Raw genomic sequence first — 16,774 nt, 5'->3', positions numbered from 1 at the left:
CCTATGTTCTTGAAGACGTTCTGCAATCCCTCCGCAACTCGAAGTCTTAGAATTTTCATAGCCATATACAACAAGTGGTTTGGCTTTGTTCCACGCCTGTCACTTCGTCGCAGTTCACTAGTGGCTTTCATGTACGGCGTCACACGAGTGCCAGCTCTGAAAGTCCTCGGATATCCAAGATAAATATCCGGAAAAGAAAGCTCCTCGGCGTTGTCATCGTAGACAATTGAGACTGGTTGTCGGTTTTGGGCTGGGGCAAGCTCCAGACACTTATCCTCATTCCACATAACCGTTTGTTGTTGACCAGCGAGCAATTCTGCATCATTGTTAACATCAATGAGCTCTAGCTGGATCATTTCCTCCCCTCCCGACGTGGCAGATTGAGGCCCATTGATGAAAGCTCTCAATCGCTCCTGATTGAAAATGATACCCTCCCGACGATACAATGGGGTAGTTATTAAATATTCAAGCCAAGCTTTAACAACAGACTTTTTGACGAATCCAGACAAGTAATTTGATTTATGTATTAAGTGCTTTTTGATGCACACATTAAACGCGTAATCATCTTCTAACTCACGAGGAAGCACCGTAACCATCTCATCTACATCTACTGGGACATTGATCACTTGACCGATGATCGTGTAACTGCCTAAAATTTCGGATAATGTTAAACAAACTCACAATATTACGATGTATTAACAGACCTTGCGCGCGGCGCAGGCGACGAATTTGCATGAAAGGCAAACGTGGTGAGATCAGCCTCTCAGTGATTGGGTCCAATGGTGGCAGACCCGGCGGAAAAGGTGGATACTTAAAGCCGTTCGATGTAGACAGATTCGGCACAGAATTCCGTTGCAAGCTACTTCGACACGTTTGGCATACTTTAAATCCCGTAACAGAATCAAAATGACCAGCATCCAGCAACACTTTACCTGCAGCTTCGGTGATTGGTTTCAGATCGTTCAGAAACCAAAGCCTATCGCAAACACTGCATGCAAACCCGAATTGATTATTGATGAATCGTTTGCAATATTCTCGATCGGCTCTTTCCAAATTAGGTTCATCTGATGTAGGGCTAGATGGACCAACCTCTGTCATATCGATCACTGTTCAAAATATAATATTGATAATTTTAGATTTTCTGACTACTCACGCTGGCTAATAAGATCAGGAGTTTGAAAAGGCTCATTCTCCATGGAATGAGGTGAAACAATTTCTGCAATGTTAAACAATAGTCAGTTAAAACGCGAATCCCTAAAATTTCCAAATGATTTAATTTTCAATAATCAACACAAGGGGCAAGAAAGTGAACAATCGAGAGTAACTCTGAGCAATCCTGAGTTAATGTTTTTGTTGAAATTCAATATTTTCATCCTTGTTTTCTGTCAGACTTCGATGTTTTCACCTCTGAGACCACTTACATCAGGCAATTGTTTAAACTTTTTCGTTGGTATCAGGCAGCACTTTTGAGTAAATGTGAGTTAATCTTAGGAAATCTGAGCACATCTTCAATCAAACATTTGCTCAAATTGGAGCTGTATTCTCCCTTGAATGAACACCAACATATATTGTCAATTTATAAAAAAAATAATGTTGTGATTTCAATTTACATAATATAGAAATAATAGGGTACAAGCAAACTGCCACGACTACCAACACCAACGCACAATAAATCTTACGCAAGTCGATTTCCAATCGATGGCCAGCAGCTAAGAAAAATGCATGATCATCAAACTGCATATTCATAGCCCATTAAACCCACATTACCCACGAATGGAGCAAAACATTTCGTTTGTAAGGAAAGCAAAATTCTTGTCAACTCACCGTCACTCGATAGTGCAGCATCCTGAGCGATACCACCAACCGGAACCATCCGAAACCGTACTGGATCGGTGCTTCTGCCCGGCATAGGCTCCAAAACAAAACTCACCGCCGGTTCGTTGCTACCCCCCGCAACTGGATTGACGCTGGCGACCAGCTCGCTGACGACCCCGTGGGCCTCTTTTGCCTGCTTCTTCCTCAACCTGTACTGCTTCATGCGCTCAGCATTAGTTAGTAAAGGCCGGGGAGATTCTTCCGCTTCTTCCTCCTCCCTCTCCTCACGCTTCCGTTTGCGGAATTCCACAAGATGTTTCGCACGCATATACTGCGACATCTTTACGACGAAAATCTGTTCAATCGACACTGACACTTTTCTCTTCTCACACTCACGCCAACAACTGGCACCGTAGACTTTTCAGAAGAACGCACAGAACTACTTTCCACCGCTTGGCAGACGAATCACAATTGTACAATGAATGAGGAAAAGTCCTCTCTTTTGTTCATGTCAAATAGTGTCTGAAGACCCTCCCTCTGTTGATTATCGACAATAAACTATTGAAAATATGCGTCAATCGAACGTCAAAACGGACGGAACGTTCAAACAGCGACAAAACACGCAATCGAAAATAGCGCGAAAGCATTAACCAATCGCGTGCGAGTATCATACGGAGCGACGAGGCAACAAAGCGAGAACCCCACCACTCGCCAGCGGTGAATGAAACTGGAGCAAATAAAACCAGTGGTTGTTCTGCTCTCAGCTCATTCACAAAACGAACGGCGTCACGGACAGATCATCTGGAGCAGCAAGGAAGAGCGCGTGAAAGCCACAGCAGTGTGCGAGTAGCGAACAAAGCAAAGAGTTGTTAAGAATGATTTCACTTAACAAAGAGTTGTTGAAAAATATTCCAATTAATAAGAGTTGTTTTGAAAAAGTTCACTTTTAGCAGAATTTTCTTCGGAAAATTTCTGCTTTACCAAAGAGTTGTTAATGAAATTCCTGCAGCAAAGGGTCGAGTTTCTCCCCAAGAATATTTCTGGCCAGGACCAGTCATGGAGGACAATCCACCCCGAGCACTACGGCTCCCGCGGCCACTACCGGCGACAATCGGACATTTCGACATAATCTGCAGAGTACTTGTTCAGATATACACTTTCGTTGGTGATTCTCCGTATCATGGGAACCAACTGATAACATCCCGTAGTGCTATTCATCTGTAACAGCATCCAAGCTCAATCGGCCCTTTTCAGCGCCAACATACGTTCATAAAAGAGTTTATTGAATAATATTTCCTGATTTATCTATAATGATCTAAATCTCCCGGTATAATACCAAACCTGAATTGGTTCACATAATTTACCCTACATAATCACATGAATTTGAGAATTTACCCGTGTACGCTGCTACAGCGCCTTCAGACCGTAATAACACCATAGTGCTTAGCATTGTATGGTATTTCCAATATCGTCGTTGATTTATCATAATGGAGGAACACTTCCTAAATTCTCAAGTACGGAAATTGGAAAATGTATTAAAATACTGTTCAATAAACTGTTTCTTGACCAATTGTAATGAGCAACTATTGATCTCAATTGATTTTTCTACATGTTGTCTATTGCATTGATCTGGAAAATAGGCTATATGAAATTGATGTCTTGGCAAGGGATATACAAAATGAGCATTATGCTGTTAGGCGGCGTCCATTTATTACGTAACGCTAAAATTGGAAATTTTCGACCCCCTCCCCGACCCCTCCGTAACGCTTTTTGTATGAAAAATTTTAAATTTTTGTATGAGCCGTAACGCTTGAGCCTACTCCCCCCCTCCCCCTAGAGCGTTACGTAATTTGTGGATGCCGCCTTATTGCATCCCGACGGCACTGCAGCAGCGTTCTCAGAACATCCTCAAATTGTCGTATTGTAGATTATTCGTGATCAGATATTGTATGATGCTACGAGATGAATTAAGAGATTTTAGCAAGTATGTGGTAAGCACATTAGGAAATATTACTAGCTATACTGTGTTTATCACGAGAAGTTCTTACTAGCTCGAAAGTGTAAATAAAATGAACCGAATCCTGTTGTTGTTACGGAGGGATTTTAACCCGAAGGTCAGTCGTCACTTAAATGAACCGAATCTGTCGAAGATAGTATGTTTTACATAATTTGAATTGCAGACGATGCTCCTCCCTTTCGTATTTTTAGCCTTCTTCTGATTGACCAATCTAGGATAAGGTACATGAAGTTGATGTCTTGGTTAGGGATTTACATATCGTGGAAAATTCACATGCGCGTTTGTATGGACAGTAAAAATATCAACATTTTTTGATAGCTTACAATAAATTAAAATCACGCATGTTTTGCTTTCGTGCAAATTTTAAATATTTCTGATCAATGTTCAATGTGTTCTGATTTATATACTACATTTTCAATAGACTAACATGTAGAAAAATTTCAGATCAATAGTTGCTCATTACAATTGGTCAAGAAACAGTTTATTGAACAGTATTTAAAATCTGTCACAATTTTAATACATTTTCCAATTCCCGTACTCGAGAATTTAGGAAGTGTTCCTCCATTATGATAAATCAACGACGCTGTTGGAAATACCATACAATGCTAAGCACTATGATGTTATTACGGTCTGACGGCGCTGCAGCGGTAAATTCTCAAATTCATGTAATTATGTGGGGTAAATTATGTGAACCAAATCAAGTTTTGTAGAATACCGCGATATTTAGATCATTATAGATAAATCAGTAAATATCATCCAATAAACCCTTTATGAACGTATGTTGGCGCTGAAAAGGGCCGATTGAGCTTGGATGCTGTCACAGATGAATAGCACTACGGGATGTTATCAGTTGGTTGCCATGATAAAACGGAGAATCATCAACGAAAGAATATATCTGAACTAGTACTCTGCTTATACGACAAACCAGCTGAATATTTCATGGGTGCACAACAGCAACAGGGTAGCGGATCACAGGGATTTGGTTGAAATCTGGAAACGTAGCTCAATCTTGAAATCTTGAGCGATTTCACAAGCCAGACGCTCGATAAGCAGCTCCTCGGATCAGCCACTCAGGGGGCTCTGGTATTGGTGCATAGCGGGCTTGTTTCTTGACTGCACTACCGATGCTGAGTTTACCGCGAGTCGAAATCTAGAAGCGCGGATCGGTCAACCTAGAAATCTTGAGCGATTTCACAAACCAGATGCTGGATTGGCAGCTTGAAGATTAACAGCTCAGCAGGTTTCTAGCAGCGAAATACTTCTCGCTAAGCAAGTTCGGAAGAGCTCTTACCAGCTCGAAAGCGTAATTGGAATGAAACTGAATCCGACGAAGGAAGCATGTTTTATAACCTTAGAATAACAGAGGATGCTCCTCCCTTTTGTGCTCTTCGCTCTCTGATCGACCAATCTGGGAAATGGGTATGTGCCAATAATGTGTTGGACTTAGAATTACTTGAAAATTGCGGAGAATGCTAATGCGTGAGAAATTGGTCGAACATGAATTGCTGGAAGGGTAGACATTAACTAAATATTCAATACGAGCTATTCATAATCAATAGTTTTCTTTATTATGAAGGTAAATTTCTGATCCATGGGTGCCAAAATTATTACAATTGGTCAATGAGAATGTCTTTTCAAAAGCATTCTTAATATGTCGCAATTTTATTAGGGAGACTTACGGCTTCGGCACCATTCGACTATTATCGGCAACCAAATTTCAAACGCCAAATACACAGTATTTTTCTATCAAAACACATCAGTGGAAACATTCAGTCTGCCCGCTTCCCGCTGGCGAGATTTCCGAGACTAAACAAACGATATCGCCGGAGATGTCAAAAATTCAAATGAGCACGCCTCAAAATGCGACTGATTTGGAGCTGCCGAATAGATTCACCAGCAGTTGTTATGGGAAAGTTGCCGAAGAGAGTGGGGCTGCCGACAATAGTCACACCGACAAGGTATGTTCGCAGAGTTGTAAAAACGTTTCCAAAAGCATTTTGACAAGTCTGTCGGTGTGAATCGATAGAGGATTGAGCAACGCATAAATCGTCCCATTGATGCTACAACTAGATAACTCGAAATTTGAAATTTTTGACTTCAATATGCCAAAACATTTTTCTCTATTAGATCTGTAAAATACCTACAGCTCATAAGCGTGTGATTCAAAATACACAAGTTAAAGTTTATTTTTGAACCATATCCTCTGCGATTAACCGTCACCTTGTAAAACGGTCTTATTTTCAAAGTTGCACATCCCAAAATTTTGATTTTCGAGTTATCTAGTTGTAGCATTAAGGGGACGAAATGTAAATAGACAAACACGGAATTTGTCTGCTGATGTCCGAGAAAATTCCAAAAGAAGCACGGCATCTGCTTAAGTTGCCGAGAATACGTAAGTTCTCCTACATGTGATAATTTTGCTAATCAAAGTGTTCCCATAAAATATGGAACATCAAAGACGCTGTTGGAAATGCCACTCTATTTTACAATCGTTGGCACTGCAGCAGCGCCCGCGATTACAGTCTCAAATTGTTGAGTCATAAATTATTCATGACAAATGAAATTTTGTATGAAGTTGTGAAATTGATTTAGGAATATAAGAAGTCATAAATAAAGTCGGAAATATTTCTCTTTCAACTCTTTTCCACTAGTTTGGTGGCCCTGAAAAGGGCCGATGGCTTTGTTAGCTTTGATGCTTTTACAGATAAATAACACTGCTGGATGTTATCAGTTGATTGTCATGGTCAAACGGGGAATCCTCAACTCAAATGTATAAATTTGAGCAAGTTATTTGCTTAAACGACGAACCGAAAGTTTCGTGGCGTGGATGGCGCACAACAGTAATACCGGGCTTAAGTCGAAATCTGAAGATGGCGGCGATGACGATGGCTGGGTGAACGCAAACAAGCGGTGAACCACAAAGCGAGAATGATTCGCCCGACCGTGTTCACAGTTCGACCGCAAATTCTCCTGTGGACTGCTTCCTCTTCTTCTTCTTCTTGGCGGCGGCAGCGGTGATGACTTTGGCTTTGGACGGCATCTTCTCTCGCTCGCTCGACAGTTTGATTTGAGCGAAGCAAGACAAACGGGGAGGTCCTTCGCTATCGATGTCTGTGCCTGAGAAGCACGCCCGGTCTGAGCAAGCCGACCTGCTGCCTACTGAGATGCGATCCAAGCGAAGAGGGAAAAGCAAATGGCGTCATCTTTTCTCTAGCAGCGTAGGGACGAATGACCTTCGGGTTAAAGTCCCTCTCAAACAACAACAACAACAACAACAACATTTTCTCTAGCACCCCATATTTATGGATTTGGTTGAAATCAACGTTCTCTTTTAAAACAGTTATTAAACTATTTGAACATGTATGTGGGATTCAGTAAGTAAACGAAATAAACCTTCGATGTTTTGTCTTTCGATTGAGGTGCTAATCAAGGTATTTCGTTGATCCAGCAAAAAGTTATAAACGTTCAAAATACTTCATGCCAACGTAACGCTCTTGGTTTTTTTTTATTTTTCATGCAAAATGACCAACTTTGATAAATTATATCTCAGTTATTTATGGATCGATTTGAATGAAATTATCACAGAATATCAGACATAACTTTAATTTTAACATATATTTTTGAGTGATTTTTCCAATCACACGTTGAAAAGCAGTAACGGTTTGACTAAAATGAATTTTTTGACGTTTTTTTATAATTGACATAACTAAACATATTGAAGGAATAGCTTCATGGTATCTTCAGCAAAGTTGTAGATTTTGACGAGATGAATAAGTTTGCTGAAAACAGTTTTTGTGTAGGGCTATCAGATTTTGAGATAAAAAGTTTTGAATTTTTCGTCGAAAATTACACTTTAGTCAAACCGTTATTACTTATAAACTCGTGATTGGAAAAATTATTCAAAAATATATGTTAAAATTCAAGATATAGCTGATGCTCTGTGAAAGTTTCATTCGAATCGGTCCATAAATAACTGAGATCTAACTTACCAATGTTGGTCATTTTGTATGGAAAATCGAAAAAGTTGCAAATGCATGTGAATAAGTTGGGGCCTTCCTTAGCCGAATGGTTAGAGTCCGCGGGTACAAAGCAAAGCCATGCTGAAGGTGTCTGGGTTCGATTCCCGGTCGGTCCAGGATCTTTTCGTAATGGAAATTTTCTTGAAACTTTGGCAAAGAAAGCTCTCAGTTAATAACTGTGGAAGTGTCATGAGAACACTAAGTTGAGAAGCAGGCTCTGTCCCAGTGAGGACGTTAATGCCAAGAAGAAGAAGAAAAATAATAAGAAGACGTGAATAAGTTCTCTGTTTATTCGACAAACCAGCTGAATATTTCATGGGTGCACAACAGCAACAGGGTAGCGGATCACAGGGATTTAGTTGAAATCTGGAAACGTAGCTCAATCTTGAAATCTTGAGCGATTTCACAAACCAGATTCTGGATTAACAGCTCAGCAGGATTCTAGAAGCGAGGTACTTCTCACTAAGCAAGTTCGGAGGAGCTCTTACCAGCTCGAAAGCGGAAATGGAATGAAACTGAATTCGACGAAGGCAGCATGTTTTATAACCTTAGAATAGCAGATGATGCTCCTCCCTTTTGTGCTCTTCGCTTTCTGATCGACCACTCTGGGAAATGGGTATGTGCCAATAATGTGTTGGGCTTGGAATTACTTGAAAATTGCGGAGAATACTAATACGTTAGAAATTGGTCGAACATGAATTGTTGGAATGATTGACATTCCCTAAATATTCAATACGAGCTATTGATAATCAATAGTTTTCTTTATTATGAAGGTAAATTTCTGATCCATGGGTGCCAAAATTATTATAATTGTTCAATGAGAATGTCTTTTCAAAAGCATTCTAAATATGTCGCAATTTTGTTACATGTGATAATTTTCCTAATCAAAGTGTTCCCATAAAATATGGAACATAAAAGGCGCTGTTGGAAATGCCACTCTATTTTACAATCGTTATGAAATGTTAGGCACTCACCCCGACGGCACTGCAGCAGCGTCCGCGAGTACAATCTCAAATTGTTGAGTCATAAATTATCCATGACAAATGAAATTTTGAATGAAGCTGTGAAATTCATTTAGGAATATAAGAAGTCGTAAATAAAGTCGGAAATATTTTTCTTTTAACTCTTTTCCACAAATTTGATGGCCCTGAAAAGGGCCGATGGCTTTGTTAGCTAAATTTGAGCAAGTAATTTGCTTATACGATGAACCAGCTGAATGTTTCGTTGCTGGAAACGTTGCTCACTCATGAAATCTAGAGCGATTACATTAGTCCGACGCGCGATTAGCAGCTCCTCGGACCAGCAACTCAGGGGGCTTCTGGTATTTGTTCCTAACGGGATTGCTTCTTGACCACCAATGCTGATTTTATCACGAGTCGAAATCTTGAAGCGCGGGTCAACAGCTCCTTGGCCGATGAAATTTGCGGCGGCGATGACGATGGCTGGGTGAACGCAAACAAGCGGTGAACCACAAAGCGAGAATGGCTCGCCCGACCGTGTTCACAGTTCGACCGCAAATTCTCCTGCGGACTGCTTCCTCTTCTTCTTCTTGGCGGTGGCAGCGGTGATGGCTTTAGCTTCGGACGGCATCTTCTCTCGCTCGCTCAACAGTTTGATTTGAGCGAAGCAAGACAAACGGGGGCGTCCTTCGCTATCGATGTCTGTGTCTGAGAAGCACGCCCGGGTCAGATCTGTCGCTTGCTGAGATGCGAGCCAATCGGAGAGTGAAAAGCAAATGACGTCAAATTTTCTCTAGCCACCCCTATTTATAGATTTGGTTGAAATCAATGTTCTCTTTTAAAACAGTTATTAAACTATTTGAACAGGTATTTGGGATTCAGTAAGTAAACGACATGAAGCTTTGATGTCTTGTCTTTCGATTGAGGTGCTAATCAAGAAATTTCGTTAAGCCAGCGAAAAGTTATAAACGTTTAAAATATTTCATGCCAACGTAACGCTCTTGGTTTTGAAATTCCAATTTCACTCCTGTATAGAGAAGAAAGACGTAGTTCTACGTCAAAATAGCCTCTAATAGAACTAGCGGTACCGTAACTGCTGGGTGGATGAGAGATTTGTTGTTGGGGGTGGTTTTGAATTTTGAATCTGTGGAGGAAAATATATTTTCCTAAAGGAAGACTTCAATCGGGTTTGAGTTGGAACTATTATTCAGAACGGATTGCGCCAGTTCCAACCTGGTTTAAAAACGTTTGTTTGAGTAGTTTCGGTGGCGCTCCTGTTTGGGGCGCCTAAAGAAACTATAGACTCTTTAGGGGCGCCCTGACCGGGATCAACGTATTTTGACAGCTACTAAAGGTACGCTGCATTTTTGTCTATCTTAGACGAAAACACTCACACAGATAAAATAGTTATGAAAATCTGTCAGATTTGTACTGAAATCGGAATATAAATTCAATTAATTCAATTGGTTTGTTTAGAAACATCCATTTTTTTTTACATATCATGATTCTACGTCAAAAATTGAGCCAGAATCCAAAAATTCATAATTTTCCGTACCCTGGAACTATTTTTAAAATAAATTTGAAGTTAGTATGGCTTTTGAATCATTGCTTGGCAAATGTTACTGCTGGACGAGCTGTTATTATGTAAATTGAAATCTCATTGAGTCTACAGATTTAAATCTTCATTAATCATTTATATCGTCAAAATTATGATATTGAAGCGCTATCAAATTGTAATATACTAAGACAAATGTACTCTTTAGATCAAGCTACGAAAACTTTTTCAGTGCCAGTTTTCACCGGTTTGGAACTAGAAAAGTGCTTAAATTTCACCATCAAAATGTCGAATTGTCATATTCCGACATGCAGGAGCAAATTATATTCCAAGAAACCCTAAAACAGAACGATGTAAACCGGTTACTTTCCATAGAGTTCCAAAGATCAAAAACGGCTAAAACGTGAAAACACATACCAAGAATCTTTTCGTATGTTCCAAGCACTTCCGAGAATCAGATAGCAGGACTATAGCGGAAGAAAATAAAGAAAATCCTGATGTAAGTTTTGAACAACTATCGAAAGTTAAATTAAACTGAACAATAAACAACAAGCAAATGCACCTTGTGTTATTTATTTTATTATACTTATCTAAAATATCGATAGGGTTTATCGAAAATCTTCCAAACACACTGTTGTAAAGCTTTAAACTTTTCAGTATTCTTAACTCAAAACCGACCGAAATGTCACTCTCACTCCTTTGTATTTGGGCCCCTCATGTGACCAAGACGTTCGGTCAAATTTCCTAAATAATATCAGATTCAACTCCTGCATTCCGTAAAATAAGGCCTTTCTGTGTACATATAGTAAATATATTCTTGTATATTAAATTAAAAAAAAAAAACAACTTGCAATTACAATTATTTACAATTACAAGTTATTTCTGAGGGAGGTAATGGGTTGTGATGAGAAACATGAAAAATACTCCTCATAAATAGAACAAATGCATTAAATGACCTCCCAATCGGATACGTTACAAATTATTCTTCTAAGTTATCGATATTTTGGTATCCTAAATACCTAAATTTATTTAAATTGCATTAAAATATAACAAATGCCATACAAATCCGGAAAAAGTTCATAACTATCTACTAATACCAATGCACAGTCGTGAATAGAATACCTTCTATAGCTGTCAATATACTTAGGACCGGGATCACGGTCAGTTTGAGCGCGCACCTGATTTGACGTTTGCAAATGTAAACAAGCATCCCAATGCAGGGGTGGAATCGAAAAACTGTTGCAAAATCACCACGCTGATACCCATAGGGTTGAACAAACTGTGCCGCATCTCGAATTATTTTTCAAAATGTGGTGAGTATCCATGTTTTCAAAAATTTGTAAGAAAATCAGGAGTGCATATAAACAAAATCTGAAAGCGGTAATATTCATTAAAAATGATTGTCTTTCGAAGAAAAATACAAAAACTGGGGGTTAGATCTGACGGAAATGATCTATTGTTCGGATGATGATAACAATTACTGTAATTCGTTCTTTTTCTTTCATTTCATCCTTACATATTAGCCTTTTTATCTCATAATAGCTAAAAAATAAATTAATCAATTAATAAGCGGTTTCTTCACCACCGCTTAGGCCTTAAACCTGGTTTAATCGTATGGGTAAACGTGGCTTACGGCTTAAGCGAAGGTGAAGAAATCGGCCCTTAGTAGGGTTAAATAAATAATAAGTGAAATTTTTCTTCATTATTGCACAGTGATTCAAAATTATAATTTTTTAATTTTTATTTCTTTATTTTTTTTTTATTTTTTCGAATTTATTAGTGTCTAGTTTAGCACAGACAAACAGACGTAACACTCTAATTATTTTCATCGCACAGCGGAATAGCGCCCAATTTTAATATTTTGTAGTTGGCCGACAGGCCACTCGTGGCGCCCGCATCGTTTTTGTTCGAGTTTGTCGTTTGCTCACTACCCTTTTCTAGTTTGCAGTTGGCCAGATGAAGTATTTTTAGCATTGGGCGTAAATGCTCACGTGACCATGTTTTAAATTGATAATTGTTCTTGCTGTTACGTCTGTTTGTCTGTGGTGTTAGTCTAATACACGGAATAAAAATAAACAAAGCAGGCTTTTTACTGATGTAAATATCAAGTTTGATTTTAAACATGTGATGTCACTGTTTGTGAGGCATAGATTGCACTGTGTTGGGTTGTGGCAATGTAATTGATCACAGCAAGCGGTCTGATACATTGAGCATATTCTTTCTGGTACTTGCGAACTGTCATTTGTCTGGGTAAGTTGTGTGAGCATCACGTGAAGGGTGATTCCTTCTCTAGTTAAAAACTGAATCTCCACATTGGCGATCCTGCCAGATTTTTGCTATTTTGCGAAAAAGATACCTGGTATTATTTCTTTTTACAGGAGGAATCACCCTGCAGCGTGCATGCAAGAAATAAAGAATTTTTAAAAGAAGCCCATACTGGTGAATCTGGAAGGTACGTTCTTCTTCTTCTTTCTGGCGTTACGTCCCCACTGGGACAGAGCCTGCTTCTCAGCTTAGTGTTCTTATGAGCACTTCCACAGTTATTAACTAAGAGCTTACTATGCCAATGACCATTTTTGCATGTGTATATCGTGTGGCAGGTACGAAGATACTCTATGCCCTGGGAAGTCGAGAAAATTTCCAACCCGAAAAGATCCTCGACCGGTGGGATTCGAACCCACGACCCTCAGCTTGGTCATGCTGAATAGCTGCGCGTTTACCGCTACGGCTATCTGGGCCCCAGGTAGGTACGTCTTGGTGCTCGATGAAAGTGATAGCTGATAGTACCTGCAGCTGATTAATGTTCGTGGAAAGCATAATATTGGCGTTCTTGTTTGGAAGAAGTGTAAAGAACGTAACGGAGAAAACACTAGCATGAAAACCAGTCGATTCTGTTGTTTTGCTCTAACAAAAGTCAGAACGATAGCTTACAGTGTGTTGTTTGTCAGAGCACTGGCAATGTCCACTGACGAGAAGCTAAGATTGTCGATTCTGTTGATTTGCGCAATGTAATAACAGAAAAATAGCTTAACGGCGTGTTGTTTGCCAGGAGGGACGAGGAGCCCTGGCAATGTCCGCTGACGAGAAGCTAAAATTGTTGATTCTGCTGTTTTGCTTCAAGCAAATGTCAGAAAGGAAGCTTACAGTGTGTTGTTTGTCAAGATGGAAGAGAAACCCTGACAATGTCCACTGACGAGAAGCTAAAATTGTAGACTCTGTTGATTTGCTCAATGCAAATATCAGAAAATAGCTTGCAGCGTGTTGTTTGCCAGTAGGAATGAGGAGTTCTGGCAATGTTCGCTAACGATAAGCAAAAATTGGCAATTCTGTTGTTTTGCTTAACGCAAATGTCAGAAAGAAAGTTGTCAGCATGTTGTTTGCCACGGAAGAAGAGGAACTCTGGCAATATCCGCTGACAAAAAAAGCGAGAAAGGACAAATCTGTTGTTTATCCTATATTCAAATGACAGAACGGAAGCGTGCAGCATGTTGTTCACTGTGGGGGATGCCAAGCCCCAGAAATGGTAACTAATTGAGTACACAATTTTGTCGAATCTGTGATTATACCAGATCGAAAGCTTACAGCACGTTCTTGTCATAAGGGAAAGGGCATCTGTAGAGTTTGAATTCGTTGCTGGCAAGGGAAAGTTCCACGATCAACTTCCCATTCTGATCTGACGTTACTGGATGAGTGCGGCGTTAACGCTTTACCATGCCTACTTAGATGTTTAATATGCAATCGGATGGCACTTTCATACATTCTGTCGGTTGATGACTATCATAAGAGTACAAGGAGCTAAGTGCCATAACAATGTTATTTCAGTGTCACACAAAACCGTGTCCCGGAAATATCCGTTAACAAAAAACATAAATTTCAGATTGTTTGAATGTAAGGATGAAAAAGTACAGCTTGGTATTGCCTTTAGTAAAAATGAGCTCTGATTTCCGCTAGCGAGAAATGATAATTTTCGAATATTGCGGTTTGTATCGTGGAAAAAGAAATGGAAATGTCGCACTGAATAAATGTCAGAATTTTCCATTTTTGTCATTTTGCAAAATCCGGGAGAAGAAAACTGCAGAACAAAATAAAAATTCAACATATTGAGCGTTTTGCACCTTATTAGACTACTGTGCAGAAAATATTTGCACAGTGAACATTTGCACACCTCACACATACACTTACATTACAGTTTGACGGCTGCTCCGATACTATTTTTTTTCATCTTTGTTTTGATTTGGTGCGAACTATAAGCGTAACATAATTGACTTATCAACCGGTGAACTAAATTCACTCGGTTCAAGAATGCAAACCGAATATTGCCAGAAACACCGCCGGAAGAATGCTCCAGTACCCAGAGAATTTATACCTCTAGATGACGAATTCAGTTCAGGACGATTCACGGAGTTATTGAGCTACAGCTTGCCAAAAATGTGCAACGCTTGATAATTTTACTTAGTGTACAGTGATTAGGGACAACCAGTTCCAAAAAGAATATTGTAATTGTTTCTAACATGTTTTTGTTTGTTTATGATTAATTGAAAACTAACTTCAATTTCTTTGGAGCAGAGGGAGAATGTGAGGCATAGATTGCACTGTGTTGGGTTGTGGCAATGTAATTGATCACAGCAAGCGGTCTGATACATTGAGCATATTCTTTCTGGTACTTGCGAACTGTCATTTGTCTGGGTAAGTTGTGTGAGCATCACGTGAAGGGTGATTCCTTCTCTAGTTAAATACTGAATCTCCACACTGTTGAAGGGTACAATGCTTACCTCTTCGTAAGTAGGTACACCATGTACCTTTTGCACAACCCTATCACACACACACCCATGCGCGCACGCACCTCGAGCCTAGTGTTGCGCAACATTCCGCGTTCGTTTGCTACCGAGTTTGTAACTGTACTTTTTCACTAATATTTCCGTTCATTAAACCAAGTTCTTTAGTAAGTTACTTCGCGAGTTCTTTCTCTACAAAATATCCGAAACTCCTTTAGGGTATACTCCACTGCACTGTGACGTCACGCATCAATTTTGACAGGTACTGGTCCTGTTGTTTACAGTTTGGACTTAGTACTTTTTTCGAATCATTCTTAATTTCGTGAAAGTTTGCTGCGAGGAGAGGTCAAATCCACTGCAGATACCCACGGATCGTATTATTCTATCTTCCTATTGTGGAAAATCGTCACCATCAGCATGCTGGTGATAGAAATGCGAAGATGAAAAAATGATGGAAAAAACGACTAAGTCCGAAACGTAAACAACAGGACCAGCAGCTGTCAAATAAGTGAGGTTAGGCTCGTCATATGCAGTGCTCTATTCCACTGCCCTAAGTTGGAATAGGGACGTTCCGATACTTCCGATATATCGGAATATCGATATTTTGCTTCCGATATTCGATATTTTGGTATCGATATTTTCTATTCAATATATCGGTGATATCGATATTTCCTTCCGGTATATCGTAAACTAATATATAGAAAATAATTGTAGGGTTTTAGCATTGTATTTATTTTAATGTCAATGAAAACAGCAATAAACTTGAGTATTTAAAGGTTTTTTTTTTGTCGAATTTAAGGAAGCTAAACGGCACGTCACTAAGTGATATAGGAATTTTGTTCCATTGAAATATATCATATTATTTTCCGATATATCGATATTTTGAATCAATATATCGATGATATCGATACTTTGTTTCCATAATCGTATCGATTCAAATATCGATACTTCGCAGTATCGGAACGTCCCTAAGTTGGAATCTGCCAACAGTCACTTCTATCGTACCAGGTCACACTCGGGGTCAGATTGGGTACCACTTCTAGTACTGCATTTGGTCCCTCGGTAGTGCAAAAGGTACCCAAGTTTGACAGATCGCAGTGCACTTTTCACGGCATTCTAGATTACCTAATGAGCCATAAAATTTTGGGCAACTGCAAGGGACATGGAGGTCTTTAATGTGTCTTTGATCGTACCATATACCTTCCGGACCACTAGATCCTTTTTTTCGCAAATTTGTTTGAGGTGGATAGGAATGACCTGAGAGAGAGGAGACAGCTGGCTTAAATTGCGGGCTCCCAAAAGTCAAGGGAACCTGTCATCAACTGTCACTGGAAAACCGCACATTCGATTAAGGGCTGAGCGTGAAAAACCGCCAATATTTGGCCAAACTAAAACTGGATGTGATTGAAAATTCAAGTTGTTTTCCTGTGCTCTCGCATATAAAATCGTTGATTATTTAAATATTGTCCATTGGACTCAAATTGCTATTGATTTTTTTTTAATTTAATGATCTTTTTGATAACAAATGGGATGTGAAAATGGTTTTGACCCAGTTTGTGCTCTCCGAATCATTGTGCACAATCCAAACATGAGAAGAAGAAATCGAAGAAGCCAAGAAAACAAGCCAGTTGTCA

Source organism: Aedes aegypti, chromosome 1, assembly GCF_002204515.2.
Source record: "Aedes aegypti strain LVP_AGWG chromosome 1, AaegL5.0 Primary Assembly, whole genome shotgun sequence".
Lineage (NCBI taxonomy): Eukaryota > Metazoa > Arthropoda > Insecta > Diptera > Culicidae > Aedes > Aedes aegypti.
This window is presented reverse-complemented; position numbering follows the sequence as displayed.